At 43.4% G+C, this 25547-nt stretch overlaps 1 protein-coding gene across 2 annotated transcripts in view; it reads left to right on the forward strand.

Moving 5' to 3' along the window:
• Window positions 1–15336: 15336 nt before the first annotated feature.
• The window catches only part of Nucb2 (nucleobindin 2), a 32335-nt gene continuing 22124 nt past the window's right edge, over window positions 15337–25547 (forward strand). The window contains exons 1-2 of one of the 2 annotated variants that reach the window (XM_036191598.1): window positions 15337–15454; window positions 21256–21418. The gene's annotated coding sequence lies outside the window, so the exon portion shown is untranslated. The remainder of the gene's footprint in view (window positions 15455–21255; window positions 21419–25547) is intronic. The other variant, XM_036191599.1, reaches the window with a different exon arrangement.

The following is a 25547-nucleotide window of genomic DNA, read 5'->3' on the forward strand; positions in this document are numbered from 1 at the left end:
TTTTAATTAAAAATATTAATAAAAAGAGAGATAGTAAACCTGCTGTGGGATGTTCTGTATGTCAAATGTGTTGCTCTGACTGCTTAAAATAAATAAAGTGCTGATTGGCCAGTAGCCAGGCAGGAAGCATAGGGTAGGCGGGACAAGGAAGAGGAGAATGCTGGGAAATGAAGGCTGAGGAGAGAGACGTTGCCAACCACCGCCATGAGAATAAAGACATAAGGTACTGGTAAGCCACGAACCACGTGGCAAAGTATAGATTAATAAAAATGCGCTAAATATAAGAATAAGAGCTAGACAATGGTAGCCCTGAGCTAATGGCCAAGCAGTTTAAAAAATATAAGTGTCCATATGATTATTTTATACATGGCTTGTGGGACCACAGGGGCTTGGTGGCACCTGGAGAGAAGCTCTCCAACTACATAAACCAGTTGGTGGTGACATACTCCATTAATCCCAGCACTTGGGAGGCAGAGGCAGGCAAATCTCTGAGTTTGAGGTCAGTGTGGTCTACAAATCAAGTTCCAGGATGGCTAGGGCTACACAGAGAAACCCTGTCTCAAAAAAACAAAACCCCAAAACCCAAACCAAAAACAAACAAACAAAAACCAAAAACAACTTTATAGGGAGGACATTTTCATATAGAAATCAGGACTTCATTTCTGCTTTTAAGAAAAAGAATGTGGGGTCTTGCAGAGAAGGCTCAGCAGTTAAGAGCACTTGCTTCTCTTGCAGAGGACCAGGGCTTGGTTCCTAGGACCCCCAAGGTGGCTCACAACTGCTTCTAACTCCAGTTTTAGGGGGTCTGGCAACTCTTTCAGGCTTCTGCAGACACTGCATGCAGATGGTACATATACATGAATGCAGGCAAACACCCACACATAGAAAATAATAAAGGTCAGTGACATCTTGAATCTACTTATTGTCTCAATTTTTCTTCTGTTTGGTGTTTTTGAGCCTGGGTCTTACTCTGTAATGCTTGGACTCCACTATGTAGTCCATGGTCGCCTGAAACGTGTGGTATTCTTTTTTGTTGTTCTTTCTGTAGCCCTGGCTGTCCTGTAGACCAGGCCTCAAAGTCAGTGATCCACCTGCTTCTGCCTCTGCCTCTGGGAGTAGAGTGCTGGAATTAAAGGTGTGTGACACCACTGTCTGGCAATGTGTGGTACTCTTAATGCCCCAGTCTCCAGTGTACTGGGATTATGTTTTTAGATTTATTTTATATGAATGAGTGTTTTTGCCTATGTGTTTATATGTGCATCACATGTGTGCCTTGTACCCATGGAGGTCAGAGAAATCATCAGATCCCCTAAAACTAGAGTTACAGATGGTTGTGAGCCACCATGTATGTGCTGAGAACAGAACCTGGGTCCTCTGCAAGAGCAACAAGTGCTCTTAACCACTGAGACGCCTCTTCAGTCTCTAGTACTGGAATTTTTAAGTGCTTTCAATTCAAAATGGGCAATATGGCAAAGCAGTGCGTTTTGGGGTGGCATGTGCTCCTTCAGTATAATGGCAGAAAGATGTTATTTGTGGCTAGAGCTGCAGGCTCAGCTCTAACCAAGGTAGGCTCTAATTGAGGCTCCTCTTCTTTTGTCATGGGTTCTTTCCCCTTCTGCTATGTATTTCCAAACACTGGTTCTCCTGTTACCACTAGATAGATAATTTGTAGGCTACGGGGTGGATGGCGGTAAATTAGGAGAACCTGCCTTGTGCTAAGATGGACATTATTCCTTTGTTGCAACCAACTGTTGCCCTGAGGAATGTAGGCCACTAGCTGTCAGGCCCTCAGCATTTCAAGAGAACCCAGCAATCCTAGATTTCTTCCAGAAGCCCCAAATACGACAACCAACTAGGAGAAAGAAAACACAAAGTCCTGTGTGTAGGCCAACATAATTTCAAGCCAGATACCAGCCTGGACAGCACCATCCTTTTGGCGGACCTCCTGTCTCAGACTCCTTAGAACTTGGAGTGCAATCATGGGCCACCATGCCTGGCTTCAAATTGAGGTAAGATTTCATGTGACCCCAGCTGGTCTTGGATTTCTCATTTTCCTGCTTCTGCTTCCTCCTTGCTGAGATCACAGGAGCATGCCAGCATGCCTGGTTTAGGCAGGGCTAGAGATCAAACCCAGGGTTTCATGCACACTAGGAAGTACTCTACTGATTGTACTATTTTCCCAGCACCCAGCTTTTATCATAGTGAAGAATGACAGGCTGGGTGTTCTCAGAGGTCAAGTTCAATTCTCAGCAACCACATGGTGGCTCACAACCATCTGTAATGAGATCTGGTGCCCTTTTCTGGCCTGTGGGGATATGTGCAGACAGAACACTATACATGATAAATAAATAAATCTTAAAAACAAACAAACAAACAAACAAACAAACAAAAAAAAAAAAAACAGGCATTCTCTGATGAGTCAGCTTGGTGGATACACCATCTATTCCTAAGAGGAGAGGAAAACTGTACTTTTTAATCCTATGGGATGAAGATTTTGGGATTAGGACCAAGGTTTATGTAGCTGATCATTGTATATTCTCACTAAGGTCTTTTCTTGGCGTAAATGAAATTATGACTGTACCACACAATATTTACTGCATGATTGGAATTTATTCTAAATTGTTGCAGTCTTTATAATCCATAAACTATGTATATTGTGGTTTGAATGTGAAATGGTCCCCACTCAGGTTCATGTGTTTGGACACTTTATCCCCAGCTGGTGGCGCTGTTTTGGAAGGTTGTGGAACCTTTAGGAGGTACGGCCTGGTCAGAGAAAGTGGGTCAGTGGGGTTGAGCCTTCCGGTTTTACAGCCTGGCTCCTGGTTCTGTTCTTTCTCAGCTTCCTGGCTATGGATGCCGTGTGAGCAGCAGCTCATGCTCCTGGCCGCCATGCCTTCCCCACCAAGATGGGCTGGACCCCTTCTTAAACTGTGAGCCGAAATAAAGCCTTCCTTTCTTGAGTTGCTCGTCAGGTGTTATGTCATAAAACGAGAAATGTAATGAATACAATATGCTTCAGGATTCTGTTTTGAGTTGTGTGTGTGTGTGTGTGTGTGTGTGTGTGTGTGTGTGTGTGTGTGTGTGTGTTTTACTGGGGAGGCTTGTTCTGCCACTGAGCTACATTCTGTGCCTGAGGCAGGCCTTATACTTTAATTCTCCTATCTCAGTCTCCTAAAATGCTGGGATTATAGGGCCATTTATTGTATGGCCATGTGTTTTTAAATGTACATTGTTTTATTTAAAAATGTTTTAACAATACAGAGAAACTGAACTTTCAAGGCAATGGTTGTTTTATTAGTTTACACATCATTGGTTTATCATAAAAGGAGGACAAGAGACAATGCACAAGATGAAACAGTTGAGCGTTTGAGTGGGATGAGCTTTTTCCCAGGATGCCGCTGGCTCTAAATGAGAAATAGCCCTTGTTATCTACAACTGCTTTGCTGCCTCCCTCCCTATTCTGGGAGGAGAACTTTACCTCTGACTGTCACACTAACTGCTTGAATCTCGCCATCCTTTCGGGTCTGATCCCACAGCTACAACTGTTGCTGGCAATACTTGTCCTAGAGATGTGTCTAGAGGCATAACTCTATCTTTAATTGCGGTTTCGGCTGCAGTGCTTCCAACCAACGCTCTGTCAGACAACAGAGGAAACAGTCTGCCTGTCCTGACTTGAGTCTTGACACTGCAGCTGGGACTCTGACCTTCACGGCCACTGCCAGGGCAGTCCATCAGTCTAGCCTCAGGACAAATGGACAGGCTACCCAGCACATGTGGCTGTTGTTGTTGCTTTTTGTTTTTTTGGGGGAGCAGGTTTGGTAAGATTGCTAATAGGGAGTGGGACCCTGTTATTAGCATGCTAGGGACCTTTCCTGGCCGGCATAGTACGGTTTTTAAAGGGCCTCTTGAAATTATATCTGCAGTAAACAGATTTAGATATGATTTACTGCTATAAATATTTATCTCTAACATGTTAAAATGCATAGTAGCAAAATGGAGAAGTTGAATTTTCCATTGCTTTCTAAAGGGGAAAAGAAAGAAAAACTAAAATTTCTTTACCAAAACATTATGAAAAGAAAAAAAAGCAATAATATCTGATAATTTTTTTGTATCTATTTATATTCAACAAATATGTGCTGATTGGCCTGGTGGTGGTGGCACATGCCTTTAATCCCAGCACTTGGGAGGCAGAACCAGGCAGATCCTTGTGAGTTGGAGGCCAGCATGGTCTATGGAATAAGATCCAGGACAGGCACCAAAACTACACAGAGAAACCCCCTCTAGAAAAACAAAAACAAACAAACAAACAAACAAACAAAAATAAATAAATAAAATTTAAATTATGTGCTGATTAGGATCTGTGTGGTAAACCATTTATGGTCTGTACCCCCATGAACTTTATATACTAGTGAGAAAGAGGAAAAAAAAAAAAAGGAACTTAGGCATGGTGGCACACACCTTGAATCCTAGCACCCAAGAGATAGAGGCAGGTATATCTCTTTGAATTTGAGGCCAGCCTGGTCTACACAGCCAGCTTTAGGACAGCCATGGAGAAATAGAGAGACTCTGGATTTAAAAAAAAAAAAAAAAAAGGAAAAATTATTTCATCCATGTACATGAGTAAATGTGTGATCAAGGAAACAGGAAAATCAGGTTGGGTGGCTGTTGGGGTAGCCTGAGGTAGCAGGATGAGGAAGTAGCACTTGGATTCCAGTGGCTGAGAAGAACCAGGCACTCTTCTGAAATGGGATGAGCCTGGGCAAAGGTCTTAGGTGGAAGGTTTTCAAAGAACAGACAAACCAGCATAACTAAAGTGTAGTGACTCAGAGAGGTAGAGGGAGGTCAGGCAGAACGAAGAGTGACGTGCAGGGCTTTGACAGACAGAGTGAGGAGGAGTTTAAAGAGTTTAGATGAGAAGCTACCGTTTTCCGGGGGTGAGTACTGTTTCTTAAAGGACTGTGGAGAAGGGATAATAGTGGACCAATGTTCTGGAGTAGGACACTCATAAGAAATGATGATGATGGTGAGAGAGACAGAGAGATTGATTGATTGATTGATTTTTGGAACCTGCTGATGGATTAGATATGTGGGATGAAGGAGAATCAGAGCTGACTCACAGGGTTTCAGTTGAGCAACTGAGTGCATATTATTTACTGAGATAAGGACAGAGAGAATGCAGAGCAGGTTGCAAAGAGGTAGATGCTGAGACAGAGTCAGGTGTTAGAGATCTGTCAGGTGGTAATTTCTGGAGTAGGGAAAAGGGCGGAAGGAGGATTCGGAGTTGGGAGTTGGCAGATGGTAAGGTAAAACACCTGTGCCAGCTAAGGGAGGAGCTCTGGAGTAACAGCTGTAGTCAGAGAGTTCTGGCAGATGGGATGCATGAGCTACTGGCTTGCTCAGTCACTGCCTGGCAATATGACTGGCATTACACCGGATGAGAATCATGATTCTGGCTCTCAGGCTGAGGTGGGTTTCGAAGCAGGTAACAGCAGAAGTCTTCAAGCTAAGCACGAGTCTCTAAGCGAGGCTCTAGAAGCAAACCTTCACAGCTCCCAAAGAAAACTTTTCCGTGGCAAATGTATTAGTCAGACTTTGTGTCAATGTGACCAAGGTGTGTGAGGAGCAGCTTAAGGGAGAAAATGTTGATTCTGGCTCACGGCTTCAGAGCAGAACAGTTCATGTCATGGTGGCCCAGGAGCAGAGGAAAGGGAAATAAAAGAAGGAGACAGAAAACGTCCAGTGAGAGGCGACTTTATGTAGAAACAGTCCCATAGGAGAAGAGGCTGTGGAAGACAGAATGTATAAAAACCAGAGTGGAAGAGAGGTGAGAACAGAGGAAGGAAACTGACCTGGACCAGCATGTTATTCTTCAGTGACAGGTTCCTGAGAGGGAGGGCTGGGGCATGAGAAATAACAAAGAAGCCAGGAAACTGGACGGTGGTGGCACATGCTTTTAATCCCAGTACAGAGGCAGGTGGATCTCTGTGAGTTTGAGGCCAGCCTGGTCTACAGAGCAAGTTTCAGGACAGCCACTGCTTTTACACAGAGAAACCCTGCTTCTAAAAGCCAACCAACCAACCAACCAAACAAACAAACAAACAAACAAAAGCCCAAATATATATATATATGGAAGTCAGGAAAATTTGGGATCAGGAGGTCTTGCACAAGCTGGTGGCTCATGCAAGCAAGTTTATTAGGAAGTATTGTATTCTGTTTGCTGGGGGATAAGGGGACGGAAGCAGCAGAAAGCTATCATATCACCGCATGAAGTCAGCAGGAAGTAACCAAGCAATGGTGCACAAAAGCAACACAGGATATCTCAAGCGCAACACAGGGTATCTCAAGTGCATCACAGACCAGGCATACAGCAGCCTTGGGACTGATAAGCACAGCCCCTAAGGAGGAAAGAGTTGGGTTCTCAGGATCCTGTAACCCAGCTCCCCCAAGGCCCTAGCCCCAGGCCATGACTGGCTCTGCCAAGTGTGTTCCTGGTTTTAGACAAGGAACTGTGTACCTCCTCCATACTTCAGTGTCTCAGGGAAAGCTCTGGATTGGTCTGGCTTTTCAATAAATTTGAACACTAGCAGAAATGGCTTAGTGGTTAAGAGCTGCTCCTGCACCCACATGGTAGCTCATAATCATCTGAAACTCTAGTTCCAGTGAACCAGATGCCTGCTTCTGAATTCCTCGGGTACCAGGAACACACACTGTACACAAACTTACATGCAGACAGAATACCCATACACTTAAAATGAAACAAATAAGTCTAAGAAAGCAAGCAAGCATGTACTGCTCTTTCAAAGGATAGAGTTTGATTCCTAGCACCCACACCAGACATTCACATCTGTTTGTAACTCCAGATACAGGATGATCCAAGGTCTCTGGCTTCCATGGACACCTGCACTCAAATACACTTACTAACAAACAGAAACACACATATGCATAATTGAAAATAACTAATGAAAAAATTTAAATAATACCTGAATGTGGTGGCTCATGTCTGTAAATCTAGAACTTAGGAAGATGAGACAGGAGGATTGCCTCAACTATTTTGTAAATTTTTTTTAAGACAAGGTCTTACCATGTAACTATGGCAGGTTTAGAACTCACTATGTAGACCAGGCTGGCCTTGAACTCACAGATACCTGTCTGCCTCTGCCTCCCAAGTTCTGGTATTAAAGGCATGTACCATTACAGTTGGCATTTTTTTTTTTTTTTGGTAAATTTTAAAATTTGAATTTTATTTATTATTAGTGGTATTAGGTTTTTTAAAACTTATTTATTTGTGTGTGTGTGTGTGTGTGTGTGTGTGTGTGTGTGTGTGACTATATATGACACAGTGCACAGGTGGAGGTCTATCTTAGTTAGGGTTACCATTGCTGAGATGAAACACCATGATTAAAAGCAAACTGGGGAGAGAGTTTATTTGGTTTGTACTTCCACATCACTGTTCATCATTGAAGGAAGTCAAGACAGGAACTCAAACAGGTCAGGAACCTGGAGGCAGGAGCTGAAGTAGAGGCCATGAAGGAGTACTGCTTACTGGCTTGTTCTTTGTGGCTTGCTCAGCCTGCTTTCTTATAGAACTCAGGACCACCAGCCCAGGGATGGCCCCACCCACAGTGAGCTGGGCCCTCCCCCAGTGATCACTAATTAAGAAAATGCTCTACAGGTTTGACTATAGCCCAATCATGTGGAAGCATTTTTCTCAATTAAGGTTCCCTCCTCTCAGACAACTCCAGCTTGTATCACACTGACATGAAACTAGCCAGCACACTGTCAGAGGAAGACTTTTAGAAGATCGTTTTGTCCTCCTGCTACGGCTTTAGGGATGAAACTCAGATTGGCAGGCTGGAGAGGCAAGTAATCGCTGAGCAATCTCACTAGATTATTATGTCTTCGAAGCTAGCTTGGGCTATATAGGCCAGCCTGGGATACCAACATGAGACCCTTGCCTCAAAATAAATTTTAAAGTTTTGAAAACAAAACAAAACAAGCAAAACAAACAAACAAACAATTTGGAGGGTGGTTTGGGGTCACAGAAGGGATTTTTTTCTTGCCAATGTTACATTACGAAAGTTTTAAGCATATAGAAAAGTTGAAAGGATTTTGTGCTAACGTCACTGAATTCTATACTTAATGTGTTACTCTTTTTTAAAAAAAAATCCTATTTCTTTATCTAATAGAAAGGGGTTTTTAAAGATGGAGATACCCTGGTACCATATTCACAGGCAGAGAGGGGTTACAGGAAAGGAGAGGAATAACCAAAGGAAGGAATGGAGCCCCTAGGCAGAGGGGAACAAAGTATCAGTATGAGCAAAGGGACTGCCTTTTGGGTTACACATGTGCAGAAAGATAAAAGGATTCAAGAGTCATGAGGCTCTGCAGATTGACATTGAGATATGGCGAGCACAGTGCTCTTGCCTAACCAACTACTCCACTCTGTTCTTCCTAGTTAGAGCACAGTGCTCTTGCCTAACCAACTACTCCACTCTGTTCTTCCTTGTTAATGGAACCCAAATTTGGTTTGGAGGTAGCAATGTAGAAAGGGAGTTATCCTGATCGGCACAAGCCAGTCATGACTATTGCCTTCCCCTCTGTGGGATACTAGCTATCCCAGGATACCCTGAGGTGAAGAGAATGATTTGCAGGGCCACTGTGAAAGAGATGGAAAACTTTCTCAGAAAAGACTCTTTGCTGCCTCTCCTGCTCAGTCCCTGACTTCTGTGCTTTTTACTTTTGGGGTCAAGATGCATGATGTCACTAGGAGCGTAGTGAACGCTTCTGATATTAGCACTGGAGAATTGGAAGCAGGATGATCAGGAGTTCACTGTCATCCTTGGCTATATGGAGACTAACCTGGGCTACACAAGGTCCTGATACCCCCATCATCCTAAATAAAGAAAAACAATATAAACAAAAATAATGAGTGACTTGGGTTGGGTGATGAAGCTCAATCTTAGAGCACTTGCCCAACGTGTGAGCCTCAAGTTCCATTCTAGCATAACAACCCCTCACCCCAACAAAAACAGTAGAGTGACCAAAGTGACTTAAGGATTCTCAATAGAGGTGATTCAGATTACCCCTAAAAGAATGAGTGGGAGGGGAGGGCAAAAGGTCCAAAGATGTGGGATGGCCATGGAGGGTGTGGGAGGAGGAGGATGGCGAGGGATGCTGGAAGGTTGCTGGGCAGTGTGACTATGACTTCAGAGACACAGACCTGGTGACTTTTCTCCCACAGCACAGATAGGGAGCACTTCGGCTTTACCTAAGGCTGACTTTTTATCAGATGAGAGCACCAGAGGGAAATAAAGGCAAGGGAGAGGATGCTTGTGTGGGAGAGATTTTATAGATCAATCACAGACATTAACTAGGTTATGAGGGAAGAAATGACAGGATACCAGTGACAGTAAAACCTGCAGGGAGCTGGGTGTGGTGGTGTGTGTCTGTGATTCTAGCACTCAGTATAGAGGTGGATGCTGGAGGGTCAGAACCGAGCAGTTTTCTTAGCCAACCTGGAATACAGCGGGAATCCTGTCTCAAATGAATGGAGAATGAATGAATAATAATAAAATAAAGAAGGGAACAACAACATAAAGGAATCAAGGTTTTTTGGTTTTTTTTGTTTTGTTTTGTTTTGTTTTCTTCCAGGAACTAGCTAATCAGAAACAGAATCTCCTGTTTCCTCATAGACCCACTTAATTAAAGCTGTGTTTTATCAAGACCTTCAGGGCCAGTGAGAAGGCTCCAATCCCTGGAACTGTTAAAATGGAAGAAGAGAACAGCTTCCAAAAGTTGTCCTCTGACTGTCTACTCATATCATGCATGTACACACACACACACACACACACACACACACACACACACCATCACAATAATAGTAATTATTTTAAATACATCAAGAGGTTTGTATATACATGAAAGACTAAGAAGTAATGGATTAGAGGACTTGATGGAGGTGAAGCTTTTTCTTTTTGCACTAAGGATACTGAAAATAGGATTCTGCATGAATTACTTAGACCTTGATTTACTCATTTGTTATCTGTAAAGGGCCAAGTCGTAATAATTTTCTTGTTTTATGACCCTGGATGCTGAACATGCTAGGAAAGCACACTCCCACTAAGATATATCCCCAGTCTTTTTACATTTTATCTTAAGATCATTTTCCTTAAAAACAAGCAGATCTCAAATTTGCAATTCTCCTGCCTCAGCCTCCTGAATAGCTGGGATTACAGGTAGGGGTATGCCACTGCACCTGGCTCATAATTTGTGTCTTGAGAATTGAAAGGTTTTTTTTAGTATCTGCTCAGATCTGCCATTTCAATACAGTGGTAACCAGAGACACTATGTAAAAATACTATGTAAAGAAACTATGTTTGCAATATGTGTAGCTATTGAATATGGCTGTATGCCAACAAAATTATCTACAAAAGCAGGCGTTGGGGTGATTTAGTCCCATAGTCACAGATTGCTGATCTGTGAACTAGACTTTAATACAATTTGTAAGTTTGGCTCCCATAGTTTGCTGTTGAGTTTTTTAGTTTCTGAGTACTTAATGTGTCTGGAGTAATAAGTAGTCTCTACCTTCTTTGTCTGTCTTCTGAACACAGAGAGCTTGCCTTTGTAACAAACTAATCAGCTGATGTCATGTTGAATCCTGGAAGAAGAATACAGAGGGGGCATACTGTGGTGTTACAAAGTCAGAATCAGGGTGGTGGTGGCACACTCCTTTAATCCTAGCACTCAGGAAGCAGAGGCAGGTGGACTTTTGTGAGTTCAAGGCCATCCTGGTCTACAGTGAGAGTTCCAGCATAGGCTCCAAAGCTACGCAGAGAAACCCTGTCTCAGAAAAAAAAAAAAAAAAAAAAAAAGTCAGAATAGGCTGGGTGTGGTGATGCACACTTTTAATCCCAGCACTTAGATAGGTAGAAGCTGGTGGATCTCTGTGAGTTCAAGGCCAATCTGGTATATAAGCCAGGGCTGTTAAACAGAGAAACACTGTAAACCAAAACCCAAACAAATAAACAAACAGACAAACAACAACAAGAACAAACCAAAAAACCAAAAACACAGAATAGGTGTGACATGGTGTGACATGGTGTGATATGCCTCTCAGCAGTCAGGAGACAGAGGCAGGAGGTTTGCCACTAATTCAAGGCCAGTTTGGTCTATATATGGAATTTCATAGCATCCAGAGAGAACTTGTCACAAAACATTAGAATCTATACAATATATGTACATAAATATTACACTCATGCGCGCGCGAGCACACACACACACACACACACACACACACACACACACACACACACATCAGAAACAAAACCAACCACCCAGACATTCCTTCTGTCACCCTCTCTCCTGAGGAACCAAGAACTACCCTATGAAGCAGGGCTCATAGCTGCCAGTTTGCTCAGATGTTTTCCTTTTTTCTCGCCTGCCCTCTAACAAATTCATTTTGAGTTTCTTAGTTGAGCCAGGTTTCCTTGGAAATCAAAGAATCAAATTGCTTAGATCAAGTTGAGCGATATCCCATGAAGGCAATAATCAGCCAGGGTTTCCTAGGTAACAAGCAGAGGGTGTGTGAGCAGAGAGGATAAAATCTATCCAGTACCTTCTCCTGCACCTCATATGACCCTCGGGTTACAGGTGCAGAAATACCTTTTAACTCATCACTGTAGCACGGTGTGCCAGGCACCCTCTGATTTACTCTTCACTGCACCATGAACCACTACTGCTTAGAAGCTTGCTGGGTGACATTAGCTAATAGAAATGGAGTTGGGTTTAGTCAATAATGCTAAGTAAGATCACGTTCCAAAGACAATGGGGTGGACTGCCCAAGGCAGGAAGCAACCTGGAGCTGTTTTTTTTCCCTCAACATAATATTTTTTATTGATGATTATTTAGGAATTTCACATCATGTACCCAATCATACTTCCAAGTCTTCCCAGATCAGTCCCCCACCCTTGTGACACCCCCCATAAGAGTAACAGAAACAAAAAGAAAAAAATAAAACAAACAGAAATGTCCAATTTGTGTTGCCCATATACTCACCAGAGCATTGTCAAACTCCCAGGGTCCAGTCCCTTAAAGAAACCCTGAGTCCTTCCCCACCCTTTAATCCAGGTACATTGGCTTCCTGCTCATGTTACCTCTCCATTCAGAGGCTGACTTACTGTTACCTGATGGACTGATTGGTTACTCTGCCAGAACCCACACCAGGCCTAGAGCCGATAAGAAACTGAAGACCAGGCGCAGATGGCAAGCATTTGAGGCAGGGTTGAGAATGGATTCCAACTTGTGCTGTGTTCTTCTATCCTTCTCCCTATCAGGAAATTCTCCATCACAGTGGAAACCTAAGTTTTAGGTTTTACTTATTAAGTAACATTTATTTCTCTCTCTCTCTCTCTCTCTTTTTGCCAGAGCTGAAGACTGAACCCAGGGCCTTACGCTTGCTAGGCAAGCACTCTACCACTGAGCTAAATCCCCAACCCCTTATTTCTCTTCTTAAAACTACATTTAGTGTGTGTGTGTGTGTGTGTGTGTGTGTGTGTGTGTGTGTGTGTGTGAATGGGAGTGGGGAGTAGCACATGCCACAGTGAACATATGAATGGAGGTCATAGGATAACTCAATTCTCTCCTTCCACCATGTAGGCCCTGGAGATGGAACTGAGGGTATCCTCTGAGTCATCTCGATTTAAGAAGTAATATTTCCCCTTAAATTCCTCAGAGAGTAGGATGCATTCAGAATTCTCCCTTCCCTTCTTTTTCTCTCTCCCTTTCTTTCTTTCAGTGCTGAAGATTGAACCAGGGCCTTGAGTATACCAGGGAAGGTCTGTCTCTTTATCCATCTTTACTGTAAGAACTGCTCTTCTTTGCTTTTATTTAGTATTGTTTAGTGTCAGAGTTTGAGACAGGGTCTCATACTCTTGCCCAGCTGGCCTCAAACTTAACATTGATCTTCTGCCTCAGTCTCTCAAGTGCTTGGATTCAAGACATGAGCCACCACTCCAGGCTTTTATCCTCATGGCCACTGTTCATCCTGTTTTTCTTGTCTTCTTGCCTTCACCCTAGAAAAGTGTCACCACCTCAGTAGCCACACTCCATTATCTTCTTCCTTTTATTACATCATTGGGTGAATCTCATCTTCTCGCTTGCCAGGTTTTGCTGATCTCCATTGGATTTCTATGAATCATTCAGACATAGCACCACCAGAGCTTCTCAGTTCTGCCCTTAGAACAACTACACCCAGTTTTTGTGCCTGGTTCAGATGGTATTTGTCCTTGTGCTAGATAATAGTTTATAAAAACGTTCAAGGCAGTTCCTGCCTTCAGTGTGTTTACAGTCTAGGATTTTGTTTGTTTTTGTTTCATAAGACAGAGTCTTACATAGCCCAAGCCGGCCTCGACTTCCTGATCCTCTTACTTCCATCTACCAAGTGCTAGTATTGAAGGTGTGGCCTACCATGCCATTAAGTCTAGTAATTTTCACAGTGTTGGGGTATAAAATCAACTCAAGGTTAGTAAGGACACCTATGATCTAGGTAGTATTCCCCGTGTTTTTTTTTTTTTTTTCAAGTTGAAATTTAGTGTCCCTACACCATAACCCTCTATCTTCCTCAAGTGTCATTATGTTGAACCTGTTCATTTCCTTATACATGTCTCTGCTATTATCCCTTCAGTGGAGGCAGAGCCAAAAACCAAACAATGGATAAGTATCCCTCTAAAACACAAGAGGAGCTTAACTTTGGGATATTAGTCTAAGTACATGGATGAGAGGTGTTTAGGAGTTAAAATCTAGAGCTGAGTTTAGCCTTAGTTTAGTCACCAGCCTAAGAACAGCAGTTACTACTTCCCATGTGCCAGCCACTTCTCTATTGATTGGCTATGCTGTAAGTGGATGGTGTGTGTGTGTGTGTGTGTGTGTGTGTGTGTGTGTGTGTGTGTTACTGTCTCCATTTTACACATAAGGAAATAGATGCACAGTGCTTTCATACCTTGCCCCAAATGATGGGTTAGAGGCAAGTGGAGTGTTGTAAGAGAGGAAGTCTGGTCCTTAATGGTGTTTGCAGCCATTGACCTATGTTGCATCTTGTTAACAGTGCAGTTTGCCTTCCTCTGTATCTGTGGGTTCTACACTTGTAGATTTAACCAACTGTGGATAGCAGGGTCATCTACTACATTAGAGAGAGAAACAGAGGCAGACAGAGAGACAGACACTTACACAGGGAGAGAGGGAGAGAGAGAGAGACAGAGAGAGACAGAGAGACAGAGACAGAGGCAAAGAGACAAACACACATACAGGGAGACAGAGACAGCGAGCTAAGCTTCAGCATTTCTCTCTCTGCTTCCTGACTGGGATGCTTTGTGACCACCTGCTTGGGTTGCCGTACTGAAGCGCACTTCTAGACTGTGAGCCAAAATAAACTCTTCTTTAATTGCTTTTGTTAGTTTTTCGTTGCAGCAAGGAGACCAGTAATACACAACCCTAGGAACAATTTTTTTTTATTAGGTGAAAAAATTAAAGATCAGTAAGGTGTGAGTAACTGGCACTCAAGTGTCAAAACCAGCCCCAAGACTCTACAGGCTTTTCTAACCCTCCAACCCCATACATCTAGAAGCCCCATGGTTAAAATGAGATGAAGATGTCTCCGCTCCGCGGGGCAGACAGTAAAGAAAGCTGTATCTGAAGATGTGCATAAGATAAAAATGAGATGGAGGGCTGGAGAGATGGCTCAGAGGTTAAGAGCAATGACTGCTCTTCCAGAGGTCCTGAATTCAATTCTCAGCAACCACATGGTGGCTCACAACCATCTGTAATAAGGTCTGGTGCCCTCTTCTGGCCGGCAGTCATACATGCTGTATACATAATAAATCTTAAAAAAAAAATGAGATGGATACAATTAAGCCACAGTGACACAGCCTAAGGTAACGAGTGTGGGGTATGGTTAAATACCATTCTGATTCCCTCCAAGAAAGAGGCTCCGGACCCGCAAGAGGCCTGTCATTTTTTTCTTCACCAGTCTGGACGCTGCAGGCACAGGCCTGGAACCAAGAGCCTGGCTATCCCTAAGACTTTGTGGGAGATCCCTGGGCAGCACCTCACCGACTAAGTCCTGCTCCACAAGCTAGTTCAGGACAGGCAGCGAAGGAAGAGGCGCGGCCTCCTCATCGGCGTTGGAGAGCGCCACGTCCCTCTTGGCTTGGTCGTCCCGAAGCTCTTTCGCGTAGGCGCTTCTCTGGACCAACTCACCAATAGGCGTCCTCCTCGATCGGCAGCCGGACCAATTAGCGGCTGTCGGGGGGCGGAGGCAGTCACCATGGCAACCAGGAGGCGGGCGCGCAGTAGGCTGTGGATTAGAGCACGGCGGAGGGCCGTGGGCTGGGAAAGACCGGTGTGTGCGAGGCGGGCATCATTCGGCTTAGCCTCGCGCGCGCGAGACCCTGCAGAGAAGGTCAGTGGCGCGGAGCTGGGTGCAAATCCCGGCCTTAGGGAGGGTGGGTGGCTCCTGGGACAGAGGACGCAGGTCCTCGCTTGCCCTGTCTTGGCTGTGGGCTTAGAGGGCCCAGTTGTGGGCGGGTAGGGCTGGGGAGGGTCTCCTAGCTGTAGCCCCAGTCGCCGGGTCCTCACCACTGCTCCTCACGTTGCAGGGCACCCGAGTTTTCTTCGGGTCGGTGGCACAAGCAGGTGGTATAGGTGCTGGACCCACACTGGGGCGGGGTCGTAGGCGAGGGGGATGCCCACTGGTGAGGACTCTGGACCTATCAATTCCGTACAGATGCTCAATGCCACCAGCGCCGCGGAGCAAAGCTAGGCCCAGGAGCACAGCTCTTCCCTGGGGTATGTGAAGCCAGGATCTTCTGCCACCAAGGAGAAAGTTCGTGCCAGCTGTAGTATCGTTTGCCCCAAAGTAACAAATTAGGCGAAAGAGGAGCCCTTTCGATTTAGGGAAAGAGGAAGGTGTTACTTTCTTGTTGCACCTGCTGAATGTTAACTTGGTGGGCTGATGTGGTTACTGTGGTTGATACAGGCAGCAGTCTTACATGGCATTTATTTTGCAAAATCAGAAAGGGGTGGAGGGGAGAGAACGAAAATGAACAGGAACCCTGGTTCTGATGATTTATACCTTTTACACAAATTGAATGCTGAGTGCTGTTATCAAAGTTTCTTATTTAAGGTTCTGTTAAATCTGTGGATGAATAATATAAATACGACCTCCCCCTCCAAAAGAAAACACCCTGATTTTAACAAAAGGCAGGAAGCTGTGACTCACATAATCCCAGTTCTTAGGGTAGCCTGAGGCAGGAGGATCTTTTGAGCACTGAGTTTAGGAAATTGACACTAGAATGGGTAGCAGACACACACACACACACACACACACACACACACACACACACGGCTTACATGAAAATATTTGTTATAATGAGTTATGTTTGATTGTGGGATTTCCCTATAGGAAAGCTTAAAATGTTGAGATGATTGCCCCTAACTCAAGAGCTGACAGGATTGTATCAGATAGCCTTTGGCTATTTAAATTGCTTCTTAAAGTCTTCCCTGGCTGGTTTTTGCTTTTGCTTTTGTTTTTTAAAGTAACTGGAAATTACACTAGGAGTTTTCCTCATTTAAACTGTGTTAGAGTTTTATAAAACTCAAGCAAATTCAACAAATAATGAATGAATGTTCCAAGACATGTTTCTTGGTTAACACAGTTAAGAGTGTATAGAATATTAAAATCATGGAAATTTAGAATTACGAATGAAATCTCGTATAATATCACTTTAGTTGTTAAGTGAACACAGAAACTCTCCAACATCTGGGTTGTCTGGTGTGGGTCAACAGTTGATTTCTGAGAGCCATCTAGATGGCTCAGTGGATAACATCTCTTGCAAGCAAGCCTGATGTCCTTCTGAGTGATCCCTGTGACCCATGTGGTAGAAGGGAGGACACAAACATCCATTAATACATTTTAAGAACTCCTGTCTGCCTCCTTGTGGGTTTCCAGATGCTGTTCTTAGGCTCTTCTGGTCTTACCACTGCCCCATGGTGGAGCCCTGCTGTGTTTCCTTTTCTCTGTTTTCCCAAGGTGCTTGCTGTTCTTTTCATTCTCTCTCTCTCTCTCTCTCTCTCTCTCTCTCTCTCTCTCTCTCTCTCTCTGTGTGTGTGTGTGTGTGTGTGTGTGTAGGCCAGAGGTCCACTCCAGTTCCTCTATCACTTTCCACCTTACGTTTTGAGACCTGGAGCTCACCTATATGGCCAGAAAAGGATCCCCAGGGATCCTTCTATTTCTTCTTCCCTAGTAATAAGATTATAGGCATGCAGTCTGACTGGCTTTTTGTGTGGGCTCTTGGGATCCAAACTCAGGTCCTGTGTTTACGTGGCAGTTTACTGACAGCTATCTCCTTAACCCCTATTTCCCCAACCACCATCTCTCCAAGCACTCACACAATTTGTATATTCTTTCAGTATACTTTTTGTTTGTTTATTTGTTTAAGATAGGATAGACTCAAACCCCATATGTAGCCCAGGTTGGCCTGGCTGAGTCTCAGTCTCCTGAGTGCTCCGATTACAGATGTGTACACCAAGCCCAGCTTTCAGCATGCTGTTTGCCAAGTTGGTTTGTGTTCACTACATACAAATTGAAATGAAATCACAAGAAGGCAGTTAGGACACTTTTCAAATCAGTAGTCATTAATTATGAGCATTAATTCTAGTGTCTTTGTTTTAGAATATGTTTTGTGTGTCTCTGCAGCCAAATGGTAGAATAATGTATGTTAAAATTGTGTCCTATTTTCTAAGGACCCTTTTAGTGGTTGGTGTCTGCAAAATATTTCTTTGAGTATTTGGGAGCTGGAAGGCTCAAGTGCCAGTTTTTTAAATATATTGAAGGTCTGGCAAGATGTATCTGAGGGTAAAAGTGTTTGCTGTCAAGCCTGATGATCTGAGTTCAATCCCCGTAATCATGTCAAGGTGGAAGAAGAGAGCCGACTTCTCCAGGTTGTTCTCTGACTTCTGTTTGAATGTCATGGAGCTCATGTCCACATACATGAAATAAATATATAAATAAATAAAAATTTAAAAAAGTTCTTAAAAATGATATTATGTGGGCCAGAGAGCTGGCTCAGCAGTTGAGAATGCTCACTTTTCCAGAGGATTGTATTGGGTTCCCACTACCCATGTCCAGCAGTTCACAGGCACTTGTAACTACAGTCCTGGAGATCTGACACCCTTTTCTGGCCTCTCTAGGCACACTCACACACATCACACACACACACACACACACACACACACACACACACACACATTCACACACATACACGAATAAAAATTTAAAAAATTAAAATGTGCTGAAAATAATTTGTGTTTTATTAATAAAATTTAATAAGTTAAATTTTATTTAAATTTTAAAGATAAGTTTCATGTAGCCCAGGCTATCCTGGAACTCACTATGTAGCCCAGGTTGGCTTCAAACTTAAGGCAATCCTCCTGCCTTGCCCTCCTAGATTCTGGGATTGCAGGTAGTAGCCATCATGTCCAGCTTAATTCAGTTTTTTTTTTTGTTTTCACATGCCTTTTTTTAAAAATGAGATTTATTTGTTATGTATACAACATTCTGCTTCCATGTATGCCTGCATGCCAGGAGAAGGCAACAGGTCTCATTATAGATGGCTGTGAGCCATCATGTGGTTGCTGGGAATTGAACTCAGGACTTCTGGAAGAACAGCCAGTGCTATTAACCTCTGAGCCATTTCTCCAGCCCTTAATTCAGTTTTTTGGTTAGGAAAACCAAGACTAAGAAAATTGAGCCACAGACTGAGGATACGGCTCGGTGATAGAGCGCCTGCTCAGCACCCATTCACTTTCTAGCATTGCGGGGTGTGTGTATGTGTAAAGTGAAAGTAACTAGCAAATTAATGAATGAGGCTTTCAATGTGCTGTTTTTTTGTTTGTTTTTATCTTTTTTTTTAGCTGAGGATCGAACCCAGGGCTTTGCGATTGCTAGGCAAACGCTCTACCATTGAGCTAAATCCCCAACCCTTTTTGTTTTTACTGTGCTGTATTGAAGTCTTGTACAAAATATAACCTGCATACTTTGGCTCCTCTGCATAGATGGTCATATATTTAGTACACCACCTAAAAAGACATGTTACTAAAATTTGAAGAGGCTTGATTTTCTTTTCAGACTACACAGGAAGACTTCTGTTCAGCATTGAGTTTAAACGTGTATGTCTTGTCTTGTGTAGAGGGGTTTCAGAAAAGGCTTTGAAATGCACAGGTTTTGATCTCTGTGGCAGGGAGAGATTGCCCAGTGGTTAAGTGCACCTGCTGCTCTTGCAGAGGATCTGGGTTCAGTTCCCAGAACTCACATCAGGCTGCTCATAACTTCCTGTAACTTCCATTTCAGAGGCTCTGACACTTTCTTCTGGCTTCACAGGCACCTGCTTGCACATGGTGCATATACAGATAAGTAGGTACAAACACATAAAATATAATAATATAATAACAATAGCACATTTGTGGCAGACTGGGATCAGGTTAGTTAAAATGTTTATTTTTGTATGTGTGCACCATGGCATGTATGTGGACTGTCAGAGGGCAGCGTTCAGAAGTCCGTTCTCTTCTTCCACCATTTGGGTTCTGGGTCTCAGGTGTGTTAAGCTTGGTGGCAAGTGCCTTTACCCACTAAGCCATCTTACCATCTCCAACTTAATTGTTTTAAGGTAGTGGTAAGCATAAAGAAATATGTAAGTTAAGTATTTGTTAATTCTTCTGTGATGAAATTCTCCTCCTTCCTCTCTCCCCCACTTCTTTCTTGTTTTGCTTTGGTTTGTTTTGTCTGTCTGGTTGGTTTTTTGGTTTTTCTTTTAAATCTTGTTTTGGGGGTGAGGTTGCGAGAGTGAAGGGCAGATTTGGGGTTGGGGAGAGATGGACAGGAACAGGATGCATTATGTAAAAACCTCAAAGAATCAATAGAAGTAAAAAAAAATTGTTGATTCTTTATTATATATTTATTTATTTATTTTTGAGACAGTCTCATTTTGCCCAGACTGGCCTCAGACTCGCTATATAGCCAAAGACAGCCTGGTTCTCCTGATTCTCCCTCATGCTGGATCAACAGGTGTGTACACCATACCTGGCTTCCCAGCTAAGGACTTAACAAGTTATCCTTGGGGCTGGAGAGATGGTTTGAGGTGAAAAATACCTAGGGCTCTTGGAGGGGACCTGGATTTTGTCCTCAGTAGCTCCCAATCACCTATAACTCCAATTCTGGTCTCCAGGACCACCGGGAACGCAGGTGGTGCACATGCATACTTACACTCAGAAACTCACACATACACATAGAATAAAAACAAATACTTTAAAAAACAAACAAGCAAAAAAACCAAAATAAAAAGTTGCCCTATGCCTTAGTCAGTGTCCTATCTCAGTGAAGAGACACCATGACCATGGCGACTGCTGTAAATGAAGACCTTTAATTGGGCCTGGCTTACATTTCCAGAGGTTTAGTTTGTTATCATCATGATAGAGATGTTCAGCAGACATGGTGCTGGAGAAGGAGCTGAGAGTTCTACATCTGGATCCACAGGCAGCAGCAAGAGACAGCCACGGGGCCTGACTTGGGGTCTTGAAACCTCAGAGCCCACCCCCAGTGACACACTTGCACCAATAAGGCCACGCCTCCCAATCCTTTCAAATGTACCACTCCCAAAGCATTTACATGTATGAACCTATGTTCTCATTCAAACCACCACAGTGTATGTCAAAGTCTGTCTTTGCTGAGAAAAACAAATGCTCTTACCCTGAGTTCTGTCTACTGTGGTGCAACTTAGTTATTGTAAACAGGATCTGTTTGTTCTGGCCTTTGGATGTTTATTTTACCAGTAAACTGACAGGTCATAAAAATGTGATAACACTCTTTTTTCCTGTCTCCCTCCCTCCCTCCCTTCCTTCCCCTTCCAGTCTCTCTCTTTCTTTTTTTTTTTTTTTCCATTTATCGAGGATCTCTCTTCATAGCCCTGGCTATCCTGTAACTCTCTATGTAGACCAGGCTGGCCTCAAACTCCCAGAGATCCTCCTGCCTCTGCTCCAGTGCTGGGATTAAAGGTGTGCACCATCAGGCCCTGCTAATTTGATACTTTTCCTTCTTATTATTTGTATACTGTATATATAATAGCATATATTCTTGCATACTATTCCCACTAAATAAGGATACATTTATACTTCATTATTATATTTAATCTCCCTCTCTCCATTTAGAATCCAAGAGTCAATTTTCAAAGGGAAAAAAATTGGGCCAGGAGCCAAGACCTGTTCTCCACAAACTTAATATCGTGTAGATCATCTTACCACTTGAGATCTCAGTGGCCTCATCTGTGAAAAGAAGAAAAAAAAAAAGATAAAACCTCTAGCCTGTCTGAAGGTAAGTGTTCAGCGAAGACTTGCCTTCCGTGACAAACAAAAACAACTGTCACCACTAACAGTAATAAAACACAGGGATGAAAACCATAAAACAGACATAATAGAATGCTGCTGGCAATGGTGGTGGTGGTGGTGGTGGTGGTGATGCACACCTTTAATCCCAGCATGTAGGAGACAGAGGCAGGCGGATCTCTGTGAGTTCGAGGCTAGCCTGTTCTAGGACAGCCAAGGCTACACAGAGAAACCCTGTCTTGAAAAACCAAAAATAAATGAATAAAAAAAAAAAAAACAAAAGCAATCCCCCCAAACAACAATAAAACTAAACAACCCAGACACAGTGGTGGCTTAAACACACAAAATTTATTTTCTCATTTAAAATAATTGTCTTTATTGGGGTGGGGAGAGGGGGAGAGGAAGTAAAGACAGAGTCTCACTGTACAAAGGCGGGCCTTGAGCTGACAGCAGTTCTCCTGTTATAGCCTCCTGTGTGATGGGATCATAAGCATTCAGCACCACATCTGGCTTAAAGTAATTTTTTTTTTTAAATTGAATGAATGAATGAATTTACTGTGTGTGTGTACTCTTATGTGTGCTCCCATGAGTGCCCTCAGAGACCAGAGGAATCTGATCCCCATGGAGCAGCAATTGCAATGATTGTGAACCACCCAACATGGGTGTTGAGAATGGAACCTGGGTCAAGAGTTGTGTGTGCTCTTAAGAACCGAGATATCTCTCTAGTCCGTAAAATAATCCTGTTTTTCAGTTTCAATTTTATTTTACTGTATGTGTATATGTGTTTTTCCTGCATTCATGTCTGTGCACCATGTGTGTGTCTGATGCCCTCAGAGACCAGAGGAGGGTGTCATGTGCCCTGGAACTGGAGTTACAGGTGGTTGTGAACTTGGATTTTCTGGAAGAGCAGCTAGTACTCTTAAAGCTGAACTCTCTCTCCAGCTCCTAAAGTAATTCTTGAAGTCATAGTTCAGGATAGGCAGAGTGGCTTCATAAAGTAGTCTCAGAGTCCTAATCCTCTAGTTCTTGGTCTGTTGCCCCTAAGGTTCCCATAGTTCTCAGAATCAAAGATGGCTGACAGACCTCCACTGTCGCAGTGGGGCAGCAGGGAAAGACAAAGAAAAATGCGTTCTGTCTCTCTGAAGACTCCCTGACCCAAACAAAGCTCAGGCTTCAAGGAAGCATGCTAGATATATGACTGCCCTCAATAAAATGGGGTTTGTGCTACTGAGAAGGAAGGATTTGGATATCAGCAGGGAAGCAGAAGCCCCGCCACAGGAGAGCCTCCTCCTGTCATGTCTGAACTTGAGGCCTTGGCAGTGACTTATGCGGCTTCAGTGACGGGAGCAGACCTCCGGCCTGACCACCGCCCAGAGAAAGAAACAGTCTGTTTGCTATATTAGATTTCTGTTATTTTCTTGGGTTGTTTGTTTCTTCTAATTCTTTGTTTGTGTTTTTATGAGACAGGATCTTGCTATGTAGTCCTGGCTGGTCTGGAACTCAAAATACAGCCAGGCTGTTGAACTAGCCTGTCTCTGGAGTTGTGATTACAGCCTGTGCCATGGTGGTTGGCTCTGTTTCTCTTTCATTCCATGATTCATTACAAAGGCACCTCTCTCTTGTTTGGAGGTTTGTTCTGGTTATTTAAAAACAACCCCCCATACATGTTCAGTGGATATGTGTTATGCACTGATGGTTGTGTAGAGGGGGGCTGCCATCTAGCTGTCTTGTACCATCTTGTGTTCTGGGCATTTGGGATGGTCACACAGGACGCCTGTTTGCCTACCTTGTTAGTTGAAAGGAGTTTGTTGTTTAAAGTCACTTAGCCCTTACCTGTCAATGAAATTTTCTTTCTCTGCTGTCCCTTGCATAATTTAAGTATACCATTTTTGGGGGGTAGTATTAGGAGTTGAAATTGGGGCCTCCCACATGCTCCTCAGATTCTCTATACAGAGCTACATAGACCCAACTTCAAGGCATGCCAGTATTTTCTTTCTAGATTTTCCTTGTAAACATTTACAGACACCATATTTTGTCATTTACAGTGGTTCAGATGATGGTATTGTGGGGCATGGCTGTAGTCCTAGAACTTTGGAGGTAGGTGGCAGCTGCAGGAGCAAGAGTTGGAGGGTAGCCTGGGATATAAGGTTCAGTTGTCATTGTTTTGGTGTAAGAAAGTGAATTGAAATTAACAACCTTGAGAAAATGAAACAGCAATTCAAGGAATGGAATTTTAAGTGAGGAAGAATCTAGAGTCAATCAGTAGTTTAGTTTAGTTAGTAGTAGTTTATAGGCAGGAGATAAAGAGAGATTAGGGTTTTATGAGGTGTGTTTACATTTTCACAAGCTCTTGTACTTTTCCTCTTAACACTTGGCCATGGCCAGGTAGAGTGGTGCACAACTTCTGACTGGTCTTGAATTCACTGTGGAACTGAAAATGACCTTGAACTTCTGATCCTTCAACCTCTAGTGCAGGGATTACAGGCTGGAACCACCATGCCTAGTTTTATGTAGCCCTGGAACTCTAAGCGAGTTCTCTCCCATCTGCACTGTCTTCTGAGCCTCTCTTTGGATTTAAAAGGCATTTGACATTTGAGTCATCAGATTAAATATGTCTACCCCTAGATACCACTTTAATATTTCAGCTTTTGTTTTGCTTTGGTGGTTTGACACAGCCTTACTCTGTAGTCCAGGCTAGCCTTACACTTGCTACCATCCCTTAGCCTCCTACATGCTGGGCTCAGTTTAGTTAAAAAAAAAATTCTTTTTTTCAGGGCTGGAGAGATGGCTCAGCAGTTAAGAGCACTGGCTGTTCTTCCAGTGGACCTGGGTTCGAGTCCCACCACCCACATGGTGTCTGACAACCGGCTGTAACTCCAGTCCCAGGCCATCTGACACCCTCTTCTGGTCTCTGTGTGCACTACATACACACAGTGCATAGACATACATGCAGGCAAACACCTACATATATAAAACTAAATAATAAATAAATAAAATTTGTCGTTTTTTTTTCATTAACAGAAAAATGGCTGTTCTGTGTATTGTTTTTTAAAGTAACTTTCCCCTCTCTAAATTGCTTATTGAATAACCTGCCTCTCTCACTATATTAAAGTCTTTCATGTTGAGAAGGCATCTATCCTACTTACCTTTGCTTTCTATTGTAATATCTGATGTGGGTACTTAACACAGAAGCATTTGTTCGAAGAAGATACACTTCAGCCTTAAAAAGAAGAGCAAAAGGGAGGATCAAGGGAGGGAAAAATAAAGAGAGGAAGAAAAAAGATTCACAAAGGCAGGGGCAGGGCTGAGAAGATGACTCAATGGGTGAGAAGGCTTGGTGTGCAAGCATGAGGATCTGAGTTCAAATCCCCAGAGCTCAGGCAAAGAGCTGGGCATGATCCCTGTGTACCTGTAGCCCCAGCCCCTCTGCCCTGTGTGTAAACACACATCAACACACACACACACACACACACACACACACACACACACACACACACTTACACAGTCTTTACTCCTTGACTACTTGAGTGATTTCACAGCTAAGAAATCTTGCTCTGTGTGTGAGTCACAGCTTTGACTTGTTTTTTCTGGACTTGGAACTTGGGAGGCTTGTTTTGGATTACTGGATACATAGGGGAAGGCTCTGAATCCTCCAGGACTCATGTTGTCTTAGCACGGGGCTGGGGGTGTACTCATTTGTCAAGTGATTGCCTGGCATGCACCAAGCCCTGGGTTCAATTGCCAGTACCTTATTAACTGGATATGGAGGTGCACGCCTGTAGTCCTAACACCCAGGAGAGGGAGGCAGGAAGATCAGGAGTTTAAGGTCACCCTTGGCTGTATAGTAAGTTCAAGGCAGGCTGAAAAAAAAAAAATCACATCATACTACGACATACTAGACTTGGTGGCTCCTGCCTGTGATCTCAGCATTGGGAAGGATAGGCTTTGAATGAGGCCAGCCTGGGCTGTACAGTGAGTTGAATAGATTTCATGTTATTCTGCCCTTTGAGAGTTTATTGTCAGCCTGTAGAGTTTGGCTCCATCTGCTGGTCAGCAGGTGGCACACTGTATTGGAAGGAGAGGAGTGGTAAAGGCCACTTCTGCTGACCTGGTCAGGG

The sequence above is a fragment of the Onychomys torridus genome, chromosome 1, assembly GCF_903995425.1.
Source record: "Onychomys torridus chromosome 1, mOncTor1.1, whole genome shotgun sequence".
Taxonomy (NCBI): domain Eukaryota; kingdom Metazoa; phylum Chordata; class Mammalia; order Rodentia; family Cricetidae; genus Onychomys; species Onychomys torridus.